Source organism: Bos grunniens, chromosome 6 (assembly GCF_055505025.1).
Source record: "Bos grunniens cultivar Pamir isolate PY7600 chromosome 6, Bosgru_T2T1.0, whole genome shotgun sequence".
In the NCBI taxonomy this organism is placed as follows: Eukaryota; Metazoa; Chordata; class Mammalia; order Artiodactyla; family Bovidae; genus Bos; species Bos grunniens.
Window position 1 is genome coordinate 3,897,318 of NC_141170.1, and position 17,424 is coordinate 3,914,741.

General features: G+C 55.2%; 1 protein-coding gene and 1 long non-coding RNA gene across 4 annotated transcripts in view; one reads left to right on the forward strand and one right to left on the reverse strand.

Annotated features, from left to right (window-relative positions):
• The window catches only part of SORCS2 (sortilin related VPS10 domain containing receptor 2), a 497,183-nt gene that overhangs the window by 202,544 nt on the left and 277,215 nt on the right, over positions 1-17,424 (reverse strand). The gene's annotated exons all lie outside the window — the stretch shown is intronic.
• On the forward strand, positions 11,659-17,229 carry LOC147370209 (uncharacterized). Its single transcript, XR_015166073.1, has 5 exons — positions 11,659-11,798; positions 13,939-14,015; positions 14,480-14,639; positions 14,740-14,872; positions 16,447-17,229. It is a non-coding gene; the product is annotated as an uncharacterized LOC147370209 (long non-coding RNA).

Below are 17,424 nucleotides of genomic sequence, written 5' to 3' on the forward strand. Positions count from 1 at the left end.
GGCCAGGGTGGGTGGCAGTGTGGTGCCAGAGGCTCCCAGGGAACCTGAGCAGAGGCTCTGGGGGTCCCAGAGAACCCAGGGGAGTGTCGGGGGCTCCTGGGGAAACAAACCATGGGAGGTGGGGCCGGGGTGGCGGCAGTGTGGCACCAGGGGCTCCCGGGGAACCTGAGCAGAGGTGCCGGGGACCCCAGAGAGCCCGGGAGATTGTCAGGGGGCTCCCAGGGAACCTGAACAGAGGCACCGGGGGCCCCAGAGAACCCAGGGGGAGTGTTGGGGGGCTCCCGGGGAACCTGAGCAGAGGCGCCAGGGGCCCCAGAGAAACCAGGGGAGTGTCGGGGGCTCCCAGGGAACCTGAGCAGAGACACCAGGGATCCCAGAGAACCCAGGGGAGTGTCGGGGGCTCCCAGGGAAACCAGGGGAGGTGGGGCCAGGGGCAGCAGTGTGGCACCAGGGGCTCCAGGGGAACCTGAGCAGAGGTGCTGGGGGCCCCAGAGAACCCGGGGGAGTGTCGGGGGCTCCTGGGGAAACCAGGGGAGGTGGGGGTGGGGAGGGGGGCTCCCAGGGAACCTAGCAAACACTCTACGTGTGCCTGCGGGTCTGAGGAGGGCCGGCGGGGGAACTGGCAGGAACCAAGAAGGGAAGGGGAGAAAGAGGGCAAGGACAAAGCAGGAGTGTTTTTCCAGAAGCTTCCCTGACTATCAGCCCCACCCAGGTGCGGTAGGGAGTTGTTTGCTCCGCGCGGCGGCGGCGAAGCAGCGAAAGCCCGGGTCTCAGGCAGAGGCTGTGGAGCGGCGAGGCCCGGCGTCGAGGAGACACCATGCTGCACGGGGACCTCTGCCTGGACCGGCCACGGGGCTGAGGCTGCTCCAGGTCCAGGATAAAGATGCTGGGTTTACGACCTCATCTGACCTTCATTCCCACCAGCGACCCTCACCCCACAAATGAAGACACTGAGATGCACGCAGGTGGAGGCCCCTGCCCGGCTCACGTAAAGGACAAAGTGAGAGACTCTGGTTTTCAACTCGGCATCAGCTCCTTCCAGCCCCCAGCTCTCTGGATGGTTCCGTTGGTTTTATTTCTGGGAGTGGGAAGATGACCCAAGGCAGAGAGGGGAACACCTTTGCAATGACTCTGTTCCCAGCTATGGGGTCTTTCAAACTGGGTTACAGCCATCGGGCTAAATGAGGGTCGTGTTGCTGGATGTATCCCTGGGCACTGTCCTGAGGGGGGCAGGGCTCACTGGGCACGGCCGAAGCCGCCCGCTTGCTCACCTTGACACACAGGCCTCGATCTCGAGGACCCTGCCCTTGCAGCCTCTCTGCACCTCTCAGCCGGGCGTACCTGCCAAGGCCACGGTGAGTCTGGTGGCCCTGATGGAGGGGGGCTTTGGAGAGGCTGGGGGGGTAGCCCATGTCGCTCTGGATTTGTTGGGAAGGACACACAAGCTCGTCTGACAGCGGGCCAGGCCAGTCGCTCCCTGGGGACAGGCCCTGCTGTGTCCAGCTCCTCTCCCCCGCTGCCCAGGGTGAAGCTCACAGATGCATACCATCTCCCGGGGAGCCCATCGATTTGGGAGGACGCCAGGCCCCTCCAAAGCCCAGAGTGTCATTTCAAATAGGAGGCGCCCAAATAGAACGAGACAGATAACGGCACAAGTGACTTGCTGCCGACCAGACCACGCAGCTCCTGAGAGCTTCCCAGTTCCTCAGCTGCCTCATTACGGGTGGTTGGGGGGTGTGGCCAGGAATTCCCAGCAGGAGTGGCGGGGGGAGCAGAGGAGCTGGAAGAATGCTTGAGGTGGGGGGTGGGAGCCACAGCGTTGTTGGGGACTGAGGCTTGGCATCAAAGCCTGGTGGGGGCTGGGCCAGGTTAGGCAACCATCGTGACCTGGAATCCATCCTTAGGAAAATTCCTGAAGTGTAACGATCCACAGCCGATAAAATGTCCTTCCTGATAAGCTGACACTCTCTCCACTCTTCTTGGAATCAATAACAGGAAAAGAATCTTCCAGTTCAACCAGCAACCAGTTCACTTTATCCCAGTGAACCTGTTCAGTCCTTGTCCACAAGAGAGCGTGTTTCTATACGGGCTTTACATGAGCCCACATTCCGATCTGACTTTACAGTTGCAGGGTCAGCGTTTCCCGCCTGCTCTGTAATATTCCATCCGGCGCAGGTGGCGGTACTGATGGGTCATTGGTCAGGATGGACTCTTTAAAAGCCTTTCTAAAAACACTGAGTGCCCACTACGTGCTGTGCGTTTTGGAAACGGGCTGTTATTTCTAATGTAAACCCCTCTGCCCCTTCCCTGGGATTAAGTCCCAGGGGCTTTAAGCTCCTGCATGGCTTTTAGAAAGTATATTCTTGGATCCTATAAACTCTTAGAACTCAGTAATTTAAAAGCAAGAGTCTTCATTTATTCTTAGGGGGTCCTGGCATAAGATGGTCACATTTTTACATGCCAATTCCCAGGTTATAGAATCTGACAGTCTAAATTGATTTTTTGAGTAACTGTTGACTCTACCCAGCTTCTATTAAAGGTAGCCCAGATGATATATTGAACATTTTTAAAGAGGAAAAGAATGTAAAGAGACATTAGCAGATGAGATATGGGCGATCTGGAAGGAAATTCTATTTTAAATGTTCAGAGGAATATTTCAATACAAAGTACAAAAACTGAGTAGGAAATAAGATATTTTGAACACAACTCCCTATCTCAATAAACATCAAAGAAATGCTTGGAGTCATGAATTTGGGGACATTCCATTGACTTTTTTTTGAGGCAAAAAGTTCATGGAATACAGAACAAAGGTTGATTCAATGACAAAACTGAATAGATAATCCAGTAACCTACAGATTTCCGTTTCCAAACTGTATCCTTAAAGACACACTCTCCCATACCTGCCGCTGGGTTTCTGCAGGGGCCTGGCCTCACATTCCTCAGCGGGAGAACCCATGACCTGCTCTGCATTGACATTTCAAGGTCCAGGCAGGCCTCCATCCTTCCTGAACCTTGGACAAGTCAACCAATATCTCTGAGACTTAACCTGCTTGTGATATCAGGTGGCAATAATGAGAATAATGGTCATCAATCGTCATCCATAAATAATCATCAATAATTATTCCCCCATAGGTCAAGTTCCACGCTCAGTGCTTTGGTTGGATTAGCTCGCTTAATCCTCCCAACCCCACTAAGAGGCAAGAATGAGGCACCAACCCATTTCACAGAGTGAAAGACTGAGGCCCAGAGAAGCAAGGTAACCCGTGGGGGAGCTGAGTGTGAACCCCACACAGAGTGGTCTGGCTCTGAGCCCAAGGAATTTAGCCCCACCATATGTAACCCCCCACATTCTCGCCACTACTTTCCAGAAGGGATGGTGTGAAAGAAAAGATTCTCCAACATGTGTCTGCAAGTGTGACTGTGTGGGTGGGTGGTGGGGGGAGGCAGTCAACAGGGAGACCACCCAGAGAAGGAGGCCATGGCTCCGTGTGAATCAGAAATCTCCCCTTCCTGGTCAGGCTAGGGGCAGGAGGTGAGCCTGGCCTAATTCCTTCTGGGGGCGGGGGTGGGGAGCATGCCGTCTCCCCAGGAAGCACCCTGTCCCCCAACTCCAGGCACCCTGTATGCATCAGCCACGTGCAAGGACGGGGCCTGCCATGGGGGGTGAGACGCGCCACTCGTTCACACCCACGTGGCCCTTGTTTTCCCAGCTGATAGAACCTGCAGGCGTGTCAGCCAGACACCCAGATGCTCTGTGTCCCATCAACATAGACTAGTTTCCTCTTCTCCTACGTCATGCCAATCACCCTCTGAATGGCCGCCGACGTTTCCCTAGAATCGAAGTCCCTAACGAGAGCAGGGCCTGGGAAGGCTCACAGGGAGGACGCTGTCAGTACCCGTTCTGCAAGGAGAGAGGCGAGGCTCCGAGAGGGGACCCTTCCTCATGGCAGAGGCTCCAGCGGGAGCAGACAGGACACAGGAAGGCCACAGTCCCTCCCTCGTGGGTCCCCTTGCCGCTCTTCTGCGTGCCCACAGCCCCCTGTGACACTTGCTCCACTGTAAGTGGATTTTCCGGCCCCTGGATCCACCTGAATGCTCCTCGATGGCTGGGACAGCATCTGGGCAACCCTCTGGCCCAACACACCCCATGCAGTGAGCACTGGTAGATGCCAGTTGAACAAGTGCCTGAATGAATGATACAGTTCTCATCCAGACACCATCCCAGGTATTCTGACACCCCACATAAGCTGTCAGCACTCAACCCCACTGCACGAGCCAAGAGGGCCCTCAAGACCTCCAGGTTTCTGACCACACCCCTCCTATGCAAAGGACACAGGCTCAGAGAAGGGCAGTCACTTGTCCAAGGTCACACAGCAGCTGAGCAGCCAAGCAGCTAACTCTAACTGCGGTCTCCTGGCCCCCAGGGCAGTATTTCTCTATCCAGGCTGCTCTGGGCGGTTTTAGGCAGACAGCTGCAGGGTGGATGGTAGAATCGTCCCCACTCCTGCCTACAGTCGAGGAGACAAGACAGATCCAGCCCCTCGCCCCTCCAAGCACCAGAGACTTCTTCAGAATGCAGCCGGTGAGTGAGGTGGGAGCAGAGAGCAGGCGGTCTGCAGCAGCATGTCTGTCCCTGCAGCCCCGGGGAGGTGGCAGGACAGACAGGCTTCCAGACAGGCTCTCAGCGTGCAGAGGAGGCAGCCAGGTGTCCACACTGGGTGGGCACCCGAGCCCGTGTGCCAGGCTCCCTGGGAGAGGGTGAACCGGGGCCGTGGCAACAGCCTGAGAAGGTGATGGCTCAGCAAAGGCTGTGCGGTTGAGTGAGCCCCCTGCAGAACTCCCCACCCCTGCCAGGCACTTTCCTGGCTGAGCTGGTGGCCAGCCTGGGGGAGGACCACGTCTTCCCTGGAGCCAAGCTCCCACAGACGCCCCCGTGGCTAAAGCAATCTTTCCAAGAGAGCATCCATGGTCCACATCATGCTTACGTGGACAGGGCGTGGGGACAGGCTGACGCCACAGGCTGTGTGACCAGAAGCTGGCTGCTCAACTTAGTAGACTTCAGGTGTCCCTTCCGTACCTGGCCCTTCCACTTGGGGTGGTCACAAAGGTTAAATGAAGTGCCAAACCCGAACCTTCTAGCACAGCCCCTGGCCCTGGAGGGAGTCAGTTCCTTCCTCCCTCTCTGTTCCCCGCCCACCCCTCCTGGAAGCAGAGGGTAGGTGATGATGGGTGCAGTAAGGGGTTAGCTCAGCAGGGCTGGGTTGTCCAAACCCTGTACGCTCCCAGTAAGGGTCTGGCCTTTGACTGGCACCAGGAAGTTTACCTCTAAGCCCTGGCAAGTTCCTGCCTGTTCAGAGCGTCTCTGTTTTCTAAGGCCTTGAGCCAGTTAGGCTCAGCTCACAATAGGATTCCTGGTGGGGTCTTGGGTCAGCAGGCTTCCCAAGTGGTGCTAGTGGAAAAGAACCCGCCTGCCAACACAGGAGACACAAGAGACCTGGGTTCAATCCCTAGGTGGGGGAGATCGCCTGGAGAAGGAAATGGAAACCCACTCCAGCATTCTTGCCTGGACAATCCCATGGATGGAGGAGCCTGGCGGGCTCAAGTCCACAGGGTCGCAAAGAGTCGGACATGACTGAGCACTTATATAGTGGTAACTAACATATGATATCAACAGTTTATAATAAATATTAACACGGAGATGTGGGTTCAATCCCTGGGTCAAGAAGGTCCCCTGGAGGAGGGCATGGCAACCCATTCCAGCATTCCTGCCTGGAGAATCCCATGGACTGAGGAGCCTGGTGGGCTCCAGTCCACAGGGTTGCACAGAGTCGGACACGACTGCAGCAGCTGAACACACATGCGCACACTTGGGTCAGCGGGTCTCAGCCTTACCTCTGAAGGGGCTGGAGACCACAGCCAACCACAAAGCTTCATGACTGACCTTAGTGAACACTTGGGACACCAAGACTTGGTGAGTTTGAGCCTTTCCTACGTATTGTCGCAAGTCACTGAGTCACAGGGCTCAAAGAATGAGGCCCTGCCCATACGGCCAGCCAGGGTGACCAGGGCCTTTGCACATGCCATTATCCTTCCCGATGCCCACGTAGACTGACTCCTCACTGCATTCCAGGCTCTGCTCAAACGTCCCCTCAGGCAGGAGAACACCCCACCCCACCCCCCTCCCGGTGACTCTCGTGCTTGGCTGTGGTCCACGGTGCGTATTGCTACCTGACATTGCACATGCGTCTTGCCGATTTATTGTCTGTCTCGCTCTAGGACATCAGCTCCCGGGAGGCGAGTGCTGGCTGGTGTCTGGTTTCCCTCCACCCTGGGAAGCTGCAGACATATCTCCCTGCCCAGGGGGCCCCCATCACTGACGCTGTCTTGGGGTTTTGTTTTATGAGTGATCCAGAGTCAAGTTTTATTTTCCCCCCACGGGCTGCTGCATGCACTGAAAATCCGCCTTCCCTCACTGCCCTGGGTAGGAACCTTGCTTGTTAAGTCAGGGCTGGTCTGGGCCTCGGGCTTGCTGCCCGTGGATCTGTCTCCCAGGCCCTGTGACCCTGTAAAAGCTGCAAGACCGCGGCCCTCACCTCTGTGTTCCCTGCTCCCAGCCGAGCATACAGGGGAAAGTGTGCTGATGTGAATCGGTGACGCCCAGACTGTTTCCATAATGGCAACAAACGGCAGTCAAAGTGCAGTGAGGAGCTGGCCGCGTCCCCGCCTCCCGAACACCCTGTCTCTGCAGAGGAGCCCTGTTCCTCCGCCTCTACCCACGGGTGCCCTGGAATCACTTTGTGCATTTGGCTCTCCAGGCAAGGAAACCCAAGCGGGTGGAAATTGGCAGAACGTTATTTCTCCAATTCCTAAGAATCCCATTTGAGAGTTAAATAATGACAAGATGCCTTTAAGCGCTTGAAAAGTATGAGCTAAGCCATTCTCAGGGAAGGTGCGTCATCCAGCAAGCATGCAGAATTGATGGTTCCAACCACACAGGTCTGTGGGCTGGGCGGGCAGGCGGGGAGGGAAGGCTAGCCTGGGATCTGGGCTTCTCCCAAGCACGTAGGTGTGACCCAGTCCCAGGACTCTCACCCCACAGGCAGGACTGGCCACCCCTGCTCTATGTCTCCTTCTGGCTACCCCACACCCCGGGGGTCTGCCAGCCTCCCTGGCACTAGCCTTGTGGTCCCTGGCTCTGGCCAATGTCCTGGTTTGGCTACGCGTGGACACCCTAAGCTCCAAGCCTTAGGAACGGAGAATGTGACCCTCATGCACATCTCACCCCTAGAACTAAGCTGGTGCAAAATTATTTTTTCCAAAGGCCTGCAACTCACACCTGTGCCCATGCCCTGCTTTTTCAAAGTGCTTTCTCTTACCAGAGAGGGTCCCATTTTAGAGACTAGAAAATCAGGGCTCAGAGAGGTTAAGTGACTTGCTCACAAAAACCCAGAGCGAGCGGGTGGAGAAGCAGCTGGACCCAGGCCCATCGGATCCCACAGCCCTCGACCTTCCCCTTCTTCCTGCAGAGGTAGCAGCGGCTACGATCCCCCGAGTGCCCCCGTGTTCCAGAAATAGTGCCGTCGGCTCCGCCTTCAGCCTCTCACCTCACCTGCAGCCTGGAGGGAGGTGTGAGAATCCGCCATGAAAAAGGAAGAATGAAGCAGAGGTTCCGGGACCACAAACAGGTTGGCCGAGGCCCTGCAGTCATCGACAAGAGCGCCTCTGGGGACAGGCTCGGGTTTGGAGGGAAAGCTCCCACCCCTGGGGTCCCGGCCCTGCAGAGGTGTGGGGTTGGGTTGCACATTCTCTAAAGGACAGCCACACCTGCCCGTGCCCATCAGTCGAGGGTGCTGCCCCTCGCATGGTGTGAATAACATGGAAAAGGAGGTGAACTCAGGCCTGAGTGGGTCCTGGGAGGAGGGGAGGAGGGAGCACTTTCTCTCAGGTCCTTGGGAAGCCTGAGGGTGGGTACCAGGCTGGTAGGTGAGGTTGGAGTCTGGGGGGCGGGGTTCTGGGGAGGAACCAGTCCCGTGGTTCAGGCTGGGGACCAGTGAGCCTTTCCTTATGGGATTCCGGGTTTGTTTTTGGTTGGACACCCCCGGCCCTCTTGGAGCACACTTCCCCTCTGTTTCTCTCAGTGACTGTCCATCCACCCTTCCTTCCATCCCTCCATCCATCCTTCCATCATCTGCCACCCACCTGTCCATCTGTCCTTCATTTCCTCCCTCCCTGTCTCCCTCTCTTCCTTCCTTCCTTCCCACCCTCCTTCCATCCGGCTCATATAACACACATCACTGGGTCCCTGCTCCATGCCTGGCCCTGCCCTGGCCTCTGAGGCAGGGACAAGGAGATGCCTCGGAGAGACTGCCTCCAGGCGCACAGGGGCTGTTTGACGAGTGCCTGGAGGAGCCCTCGAGATGCTCTCCCGGCCACTGCCTGCCTGGAAAGTCGTCCCTGGTGCCCGTTGATGCCCTCGTTGCGTCTCCTGGATCCCAGGACCTGCTCCTGGGCTGATCTCAGAACATGACGCAACTTTTCTCTTTTAAAGACACCAGTCTGCCCCTCCCAGTGTCCTTCAGAGGAAGCCCAGGAATGAACCTCTGGGGCCCATTCCGCTGCCCACGTGGGGGCGTCCCATGTCTGCAACAGCCGGGTGCCACCTGCCAGGACCGGCTAAAGAAGAACGTGCGATTGGACCCCAGGGTGATGTCAGTTCGGTTTTCCTCCCCATTAAGGACATTTTCTCCCGAGGACAGATTCTCACCTGGAAATGGGCCAGGCCGAGGCGCATCTGAATTTTCTGCGTCTGAGTGTCTGGGGGAGCGGCAGACGGCTGACACTGGGATTCCAGACACAGCGAAGGGGAGACGCTCGATCTTTCAGCTCCGTGAGAAAACAGGCAGTTGAAGCCCTTGCCTGGCCTTGCCGGCGCCTGCCTCCCAGCCCCCAGAGTCACCTCCAGCCTCTGCCAGGTGCGCCTGTGCTGGGTCTGCAGAGATGCCCCAGAGCCCGTTTCTCTGTCCCTCTGGACATGGACCTCCAGTTCTCTTACTGCACCTGGAATTCTGTCTCTTTCTCTCCATGGGTATCTCTGTCTCCCTAGGTCCCTGCGGGTCTCCCCGCACATGCAGCTCTGTCCTTGCCTCTCTCGGTCTCTCTGTCTGTCCACATCTGTATGAGCCAATCTCTCCTCCATTCACTCCTTCTATGTCCCCCTTCCTTTTTCCCCTAAGGGCACCCCAAGAGAGGACGACCCACGACAGAGAGGCCTGGGGAACAACGTGTGGCATCTCTGCCTTGGCCACCCGGAAGCAGGAACCTTCCCTGCAGCGCTCCCCACCCCAGGAGCTGACTGATGGCCTGCAGGAGCAGGTGAACAAGAATAAACAGAGGAGCATAGAGGCGGTGCACTGCGCCCTGGGAATAAGGACAAAGGAGCAGTGGGGAGCTGGGGGGCCATCTCAGGCAGAGCGGCCTCTCTCAGCGAGGGGACATTGGGACAGAGGCTGGAGTGCACCCAGGAGCCAGTCCACGTGGGCATCTGGAAATGACAGCAGCATATGCAAAGGCCCTGAGCTGGGACTCCCTGACCAGGCTGCATTTCCCAGGCACGTCTCCTCTCTGGGGCCCTGGAGCTGGCCTGTATCAGGAAACCAGGGCCCATCAGATTCAGCCTCAGCCTGCCTGGCCGATGTGCTAACTGAGGTACAGGGGACGGGGCGGGGGCCGCCACACACACAGGAGCGCTGACAGCTGGGAGCGCCGGCCCTCCGTGCAGCCTCAGGCTTCCCGCAGAACTCTCTCGGCCAGGACTCTGGAACCTTCGGCAGGGGCAGCCTCAGTCCCCTTCCTCCGGTTAAGTTCGCTGGCCAGCCCCACACTCAGGTGGGATGCCACAAAGCCCTCAGGAAGGGCAGGCTTGGTATCCGCGTCCCTGTCTCGACCTGGGGCTCTGAACACATCAAGGCCACGGACCTCATCAGAGCAATGGTTAAACCCCGCTTCACAAGACGTCCCCGCACTGTCTGCAGACATCACGCTGACACTAATAAGGCAAATAAACATGGCCTTTAAAGATCAGAGGCACCGCTCTACAGTCTATTACATTAAACTCAGCGTCAAGGGTGAAAGAAAAGACAGGCTGGGATTATTCTCGTCGTGGCAATTAAGAAGAAAAAAAAGAAGGAGGAAGAAAGGGGTGTTTGGAGGGAGGTCATCTCACGGTGCCTGAAGCAACAATAGCACTGCCTGGATGGAGTCTGTGATGGGGAGAGGCAGGCCTGGGCCAGGGCCTCCTCCCCTCTCCTCTGGCTCCATGCACACGGTCGGGGTGCCCTCCTGAGACACAGCCTCTCCCGGGGCCCCCAGGACACAGTCCCTTAGGGTGGGAAGGCCGAACCTTCTCCCAGAGCCTGACGGGATCATGGCCAAGAGGAGAACCTGGCTTTCCTGGCCTCCTCGCAAGGCTGTTTTCTCTGCCTGGCTTACACAGCCATCCCCAGCCAGCAAAGCCTTTTCCTGGGGGCTTATCCAGCCCTCCTGAAGCCTCGTGGTTCCCATCTGTGAGATGGGAATGGTGAGGATGTCCTCCCCGTGGGGTCTGCCTCAGAGTCCTCCTGTTGGGGCGAATGAGCAGAGTAGACTTGGAAGGGTTTTCCTGGCTGTGCCACCAGCCTCCTATCTTCCTCCGAGTCCATCCTCTGACCTGCTCTACTCTGAGCCCCAGGAGCCCCGGCCTTTTTCCAGCCTGTCCACTTCCCAGCCCACTTCCTGTTGGGTTCAGCCAATGGGAGGCTCTGGTGGGAGGCTCTGGTGGGAGGCCGGAGGGTGGAAGGAGCGAGAGTTCAGTTCAGTTCAGTTCAGTTCAGTCGCTCAGTCGTGTCCGACTCTTTGCGACCCCAGGGACTGTAGCAGGCCAGGCCTCCCTGTCCATCACCAACTTCCGGAATTTACTCAAACTCTTGTCCATTGAGTCAGTGATGCCATCCAACCATCTCATCCTCTGTTGTCCCCTTCTCTTCCAGCCCTCAATCCCTCCCAGCATCAGTCTTTTCCAATGAGTCAGTCAGTTCTTTGCATCAGGTGGCCAAAGGATTGGAGGTTCAGCTTCAGCATCAGTTCTTCCAATGAATATTTAGGACTGATTTCCTTTAGGATGGACTGGTTGGATCTCCTTGCAGTCCAAGGGACTCTCAAGAGTCTTCTCCAACACCACAGTTCAAAAGCATCAATTCTTCGGCGCTCAGCTTTCTTTACGGTCCAACTCTCACATTCATACATGACCACTGGAAACACCATAGCTTTGACTAGACGGACCTTTACAGGCAAAGGTTGGAGAACTCAGGGTTATTTCTCCCTCTGCCTCCAGGGTGTCTCCAGTGGAGGCTGCCTCTGCTCCTGCTCTGGTCCCTGCTAGCCCCGGCCCCTGGCTTGCGGGAACACCACCCTCTGTTTTTGTCCTCCTGCTGCAGAGGAGGCAGCGAACCCCACCGGCCTCGTCTCAGCGGCCTCCCTGCCCCAGGCGGCTCCCGGCCTCACCATCACAAGGTAACCTACTCTCTGTTCCCTGCATCTCAAGCAGGTGGGCCTTGTCATAGGCTGTCTCCAGCTTCCCAGGTGGTGCTCGTGGTAAAGAACCCGCCTGCCAATGCAGGAGACGTAAGAGACCTGGGTTGATCCCCTGGAGGAAGGCAGGGCAGCCCACTCTGGCATTCTTGCCCGGAGACTCCCAAGGACAAAGGAGCCTGGTGGGCTACAGTCCACGGGGTTGCAAAGAGTTGGACACGCCTGAAGTGACAGTGAGTACCACACGTGCTGTCTCCACAGAGATGTAACAGTGAGCAATGACGCTACTGTATGTATTCCACGTGTCCAGCATGGCCCGGGGCTCCTTCATGCCCTGCTCGCTGCGACACGCCTTCCCAGGGAACAGGGACCCCTCACGGGTCACCACCAGGCTTCCCGTTAGCCCTGCCATGCTCCAGCCCTTTCTTCTCTTTTCTATTTTGTCTTCTTTCTGTGATAGTCTCTGTCGCTTTCTATCAATATAGGGTTTAATTTCAATCCTCTGCGTCTCTCCTTGGAGCTCTGACACACGGCACAGTCATTTTTTTCACTCAATGAAAATAGCTTTGCTGCTTAATTTCTGGTTTTATCAATCACACTTGGGCATTGTGGAAACCCAAGTGATGCTCACACATACAAGAAGAGAAAGATAAAGAGTCTGCAATCCCGCTGCCCTGCCGTGACCACAGTGGTAGGTGAGCCGGCGAGTGGGACTGGGCTGACCTTTACGCTTGTCCCCCCCTTCCCTCCCTTTCTGCACCTTTTATAGAATTCACTGTCCCCCCGACCCTGCCCATCTAGCTTCCCACCACCCACTCTCAGATAAGCAAGCCAAAACAAACATCCCAGCAAGGACCCTCTGGATCTTTCTATGAGATCACATGTGTGTGTGTGTGTGTGTGTTGCTCAGTCATGTCTGACTCTTTGCGACCCCGTGGACTGTAGCCCACCAGGCTCCTCTGTGCATGGGATTCTCCAGGCAAGAATACTGGAGTGAGTTGCCATTTCCTCCTCCAGGGCATCTTCCCAACCCAGGGATCGAACTCATGGCTCTTGTGTCTCCTGCAGGGGCAGGCGGATTCTTTACCACTGGGCCACCAGGGAAGCACAAGCTCACACGTGTGCACACACAAACGTCAACACGGGGGTGGCTGTCCCTGTCTGTTTCTTTCCTCACTTAACACAAAGTGGAAGCGCCTTCGTGTCGACTGAGAACAGCCCGCTCCACGGCTGCCCGAGGCCCCCTGGAGTGAGTGGCCTCCTGCAGAGCCCTGTGTATGGGCGTCCACCTTGCTCCCCGTCGTGTTTGTCTTTGTCCCCATCAGCCCTGCTGGATGGAAGGGACGTGTCTGCCAAGAGAACCTGCTGCCTTCACGGCTCCGGGAGGATCAGCAGGATTGGGACTGCAGAACGCGGGTCTTCCCTGGCATCGGATGTTGCTAGTGGGCTCATCCCACCGCGAGCACGGGGGATGCTCGCCGACTCCTCTCACACCCTTTCTAGAAGGTCACTGAGAAAAGGTTTCCTCTCTCTCTTTCTCTTCCCATCTCACCCTTATTTAAGTCTCTTTGATGGGCTAGTAGACAACGGCAAAGTCCTCCCCTTCCCTCGCATCTCCCTGCTGCCTGGAGACAGAGCATCTTTCCCCAGATAACTGGCTTCCACCAGGTAGCCCTGCTGTTCTGAGATTCTCCACCCACCTCCTATCCGTCTGCCCCTCTTCCCCTTACAAGATCGGTCTAGAAACCCCTCAGGGCAAGTTATCACTCAGTAATAACCCTGTCTTCGTCGAAGTGCTGCATTTCTCATCAACCCGTTTTATCTGTTGAGTTTAGCTTCAGCGTTCTTGTCTTACACGCAATTGTGTTTTATATATCAAATGCGTCAAGATGGTCTCTTATGAATTCTGAATTTCCTGTCTTGCTTAAATGACTGTATGTATTCTCCTTTTCTTACAATATTCCTTACAATATTCTCCAAATCTTTTCTTACAATATTTGGATTTTTTACCTTTCTTTAAATTAAAAAGTTTTTATTATTATTTTTTTATTTTTTAGGCTATACTGTGCAGCATGTGGGATCTTAATACCCCAACCAAGGATCAAATCCCTGCCCTCTGCATTGGGAGCACCGAGTCTTAATCACTGGGCCGCCAGGGAAATCCCCCTTTTAAACTTAAATTTCATTGATATGTCTGAATTTTATTTGGGCACATGTCTTCAATCTAGACTACCCTGTGTTCACATCTAGTCCCTCACCAAAAACAGGGCACAATTCTTCCCTCATTGGAAGTACCAAATCGGCCGGTGACATTTTTCCCCACTGACTTGATAAGAGACCTTCCTCATTAATTCTTATCTGTCCGTGTGTAAGTGTGTCCATCGGAGTCTACTTCGGGGAGAGGCTGATTCACCCACTGATAGACTGTTTCTGAGGGCAGCTACTTTATGGTAAGTTTTAATAGCTTCTAAACAAGTTCCCCTTCTTTGGTTTCTTTTACTGTTTTTAGAAATGTTTGCTATTCTTGAATAGATACCCTTCCACTTAAACGTTAAGAGAATTTTATCCATGTTCATTTGTATACAGTAAAACTGCTAAGCCCAGGGATAAATAAATATTGGGTCTCAGATGCCACAATCCTTGAATAAGCCAGAAACGCTCAGAAACACACTTAATTCTAATAGTCACAACCTCCTGCCAATTATCATGGATTTTTGTGGGTATTCTGGACAATTAGATGCTGATGCAGTCATTGGTTCAAACGACCTTGTAAAAAACCCACTAACGTGGGGGAAACATTCTTAAAGTCTCAATATAATCGGTTATTGTAACTTTCGATTTGTGGCACTCACACTGCTTTGTTTTGTGGCTATGTATTGGTGGACGAGTGTCTATCTCTTAAGTTCTATTTCAGACTTTGCTGCCTCTAGGAAGCCCTCCCTGACTGCACAAGGTCTCAGGTGATGTTTATGCAGCTCCCACCGCATGCACGGTCCAAGCGCTTTCTCAGTGCTGTTTCAGTCACACCTCCCAGCAGCCCTACAAGGTCAGAAATAAGGACTCACCTTCGAGAGGTAGGAGCACTGAGGCTCAGAGAGGCGAAATGACCAGCCCAGGGACACACGGTCAGCTCGGGGCTGCTTCACACCCCGGGTCATCTTGCTGCCCTAACAGAGTGAGATCTCAGTAATGTCTGCTGAGGACTGACTAGCTGAATGGATGGACAGACACACAGATAAAACAACTCTGTCCGCGGCTTCTGGAAACTGCTAAGTGGAAAACTACACGTGCATTGCTGCGGGAAACAGTGAGTTAATTTCCCCCCCTCCCCCCGCCATGGCACAAATACAGCCATGCCAAATGGAGCTGGATGCCAAATATTGCCCACCAGCCACAGCCCCCACAGTTGACATCTTCAGGCCTCATTAGGCTCAGACCACAGCAGCCTCCTATGCTTCGGTGGAAGCGGTCTAGTCAGACTTCAAAAAGTTTGTTTTCCCACACGCTGCTTCCTGGGGTTCATTCAAGGAGGACGCCGCAGCTGCAGCAAATGCAGCCCCGGTGCTGTCCCCCATGCCCCCCAATTCCCAGCAGCCTCCCCTCAGCCCCACATGAGTGCCTGACCCATTTGACAGTGGGGATTTAACCCTCAGCAGGGTGCTGTGTGACTTTTTGCTTTGCCTGACACCCTTGGAACCACTCTGGAAGTTCAGTGCTGTTACCCCAAGCACAGATGGGGAAATGGAGGCAGAGGGGAGTCGGGGGTTAGTAACACTCTCTGACAGGCTCTATTCAAAGCATGCTTCACGTGCCACCACCAGATCCTCACTCTAGTTCCAGGAGGCCCACTCAACAACAGCCCATTTTTCCTATGGAAAAAACTGAGGCTCTTGAAGTTCATTAACTCCCAAAGTCGCACAGTAGAACCGGGCTTCTGATGCAAGCAGCCTGCAGCTAACCCTCTCACTGTTCACCCGCTGGGAGAGATGGCCTTGCGTCCTGAGCCTGGATGCAAACTGCTTCCACGCAGCACTTTTTTTTTTCCTTCTCTACAGCCCCGGCAAAATTGACTGGTCTACAAGGATCATTCAAATGTCCTGGGGCTGGTCAAGGACAACCTAGGTGGCCATGCAGGAGGTTGAAGGGCAGGGGAGAGTGCCAGCCGGGCCCGGGGTGGGGTGGGGGTCAGTCATGTGAGCAGGGAGAAGAACAGGCAGACCCATAGAAGGGCCAAGAGCACTTTGGGCCGAGAGCACTTTGGGGTCAAGAGTACTTTGGGGCCAACAGCACTTTGGGGTCAAGAACACTTTGGGGCCAAGAGTGGACTTCTGGAACTGGAATGAAGTAGGCAAGGAGAATCTGACGACAGTGATACCTACAGGGTCCGAGGTCCCCGTCCAAGGAGAGACAGGAAGAGACAGAGACCCCCAAAGGGAAGAGGCCAGGCTAGGGCCCAGCATGGGGCTGGAAACTAGGGTGCCTCCTGGTGTGGGTGGACCAAGCTGTCTGCTGTCTTCATGGGCACACAGGGTTCACATGGCCCGCTTTGGGGGGACTGATGAGACAGTTCAGTGTGGACAGGCCCCAGGCTGGTGCCCGCCGCCCCCTGCAGGCAGGATAAGCGGCAGCTCTGCACGCCACCCCCGCCGCCACGGACCGGCCAGCACCGCCTTGTTGGGTCCATGCCCTGCGCACCTTTCACAGGGAGCAGCCTTGCCCACTGATGCAGTCACACTTTCTCTTAAAGTTAAGTAGGCTCCACACCTTCAAGTTTCCATATTTGTTGGTTCACCTAGTTTTTGCCATGGGGTCCACCATCGTGATTCCCAGTCCCATTTACACTCCAGATCTCCACCTTTAGGGACCCTGCTTATTTTACAGGTGAGAGACCAGAGCTTTGGTCCTTTGATTGGCCCTGGGCTGGAATTTCTCCACTTCAACAAGGAGTGTGTGCAAGAGGCTGGTAGGACAACCTGACTCCCGTGTCATCACACAGCCTCTGGGCTTCCCCACTCGTCTCTCGGGGTCCCTGATGGTCAGGGTCCAGCTCGACCAGAGCAAGAAGGTGGCACATGGTGACAGAAATATCACAAGTTCAGGCAAGGCCGGCCGAGGGCAAAGTGAAACTTCTGAACCCGAGGTCAAAAGCGATCAGGAATTTCAAGATGGCAGCAGGAGAGCAGGCAAGCCTGTGGATCTGCTGAGTGTGGGGTCCTGGCGACCCCACAGGTCACCAGCCCCGGGGTCAGGAGTCGTCAGAAGGATGTGAGTTCAAATGCCTTCTCATTAACTGAATGATAGCACTGATTAACCTCTCCATGTTTGGCTTCCTAGTTTATAAAATGAAAAGCATTCATACTAAGATGAAATGGATTGATATTTATCAAAGGTCTTAGTGGAATCCCCAGCACCAGATAGATATTTAATACATCTCCTAGTCTTCCACTCTGTACCCCCAGCAAAGCCGTGTGAACAAAGCAAGAGCTGAGCCTAATGCCAAACCCACTTGAAGATATTCCAGGTTCTGTACTGGGTTCTAGGTTCCCCAACGGCGTGTGGGTTTGAATGATGTTGATGAACAACTGTCCAGCATTTCAGTGGCATATACTGTAATAAAAATAGCCTTGAGCAGAAGCCAGAAGCCCCCCATCTGTCATTCCCAATTCCAATCTGATGGCTGAGCTGCAAAGAGCTTAGGGGAGACCACAACAGAAGCTGCACAGGAACGAGACCACAGCCCTCACCCCTGGCACTTGCAGAGCGGTGAGAAGACCTACACAGGACCACGGTGAGGTCTGCAAGGGCTCAGGGCCGGTGGTGCGAACTCATAGTAGCATCAGCTCCTCCTCTCCGCCCAAT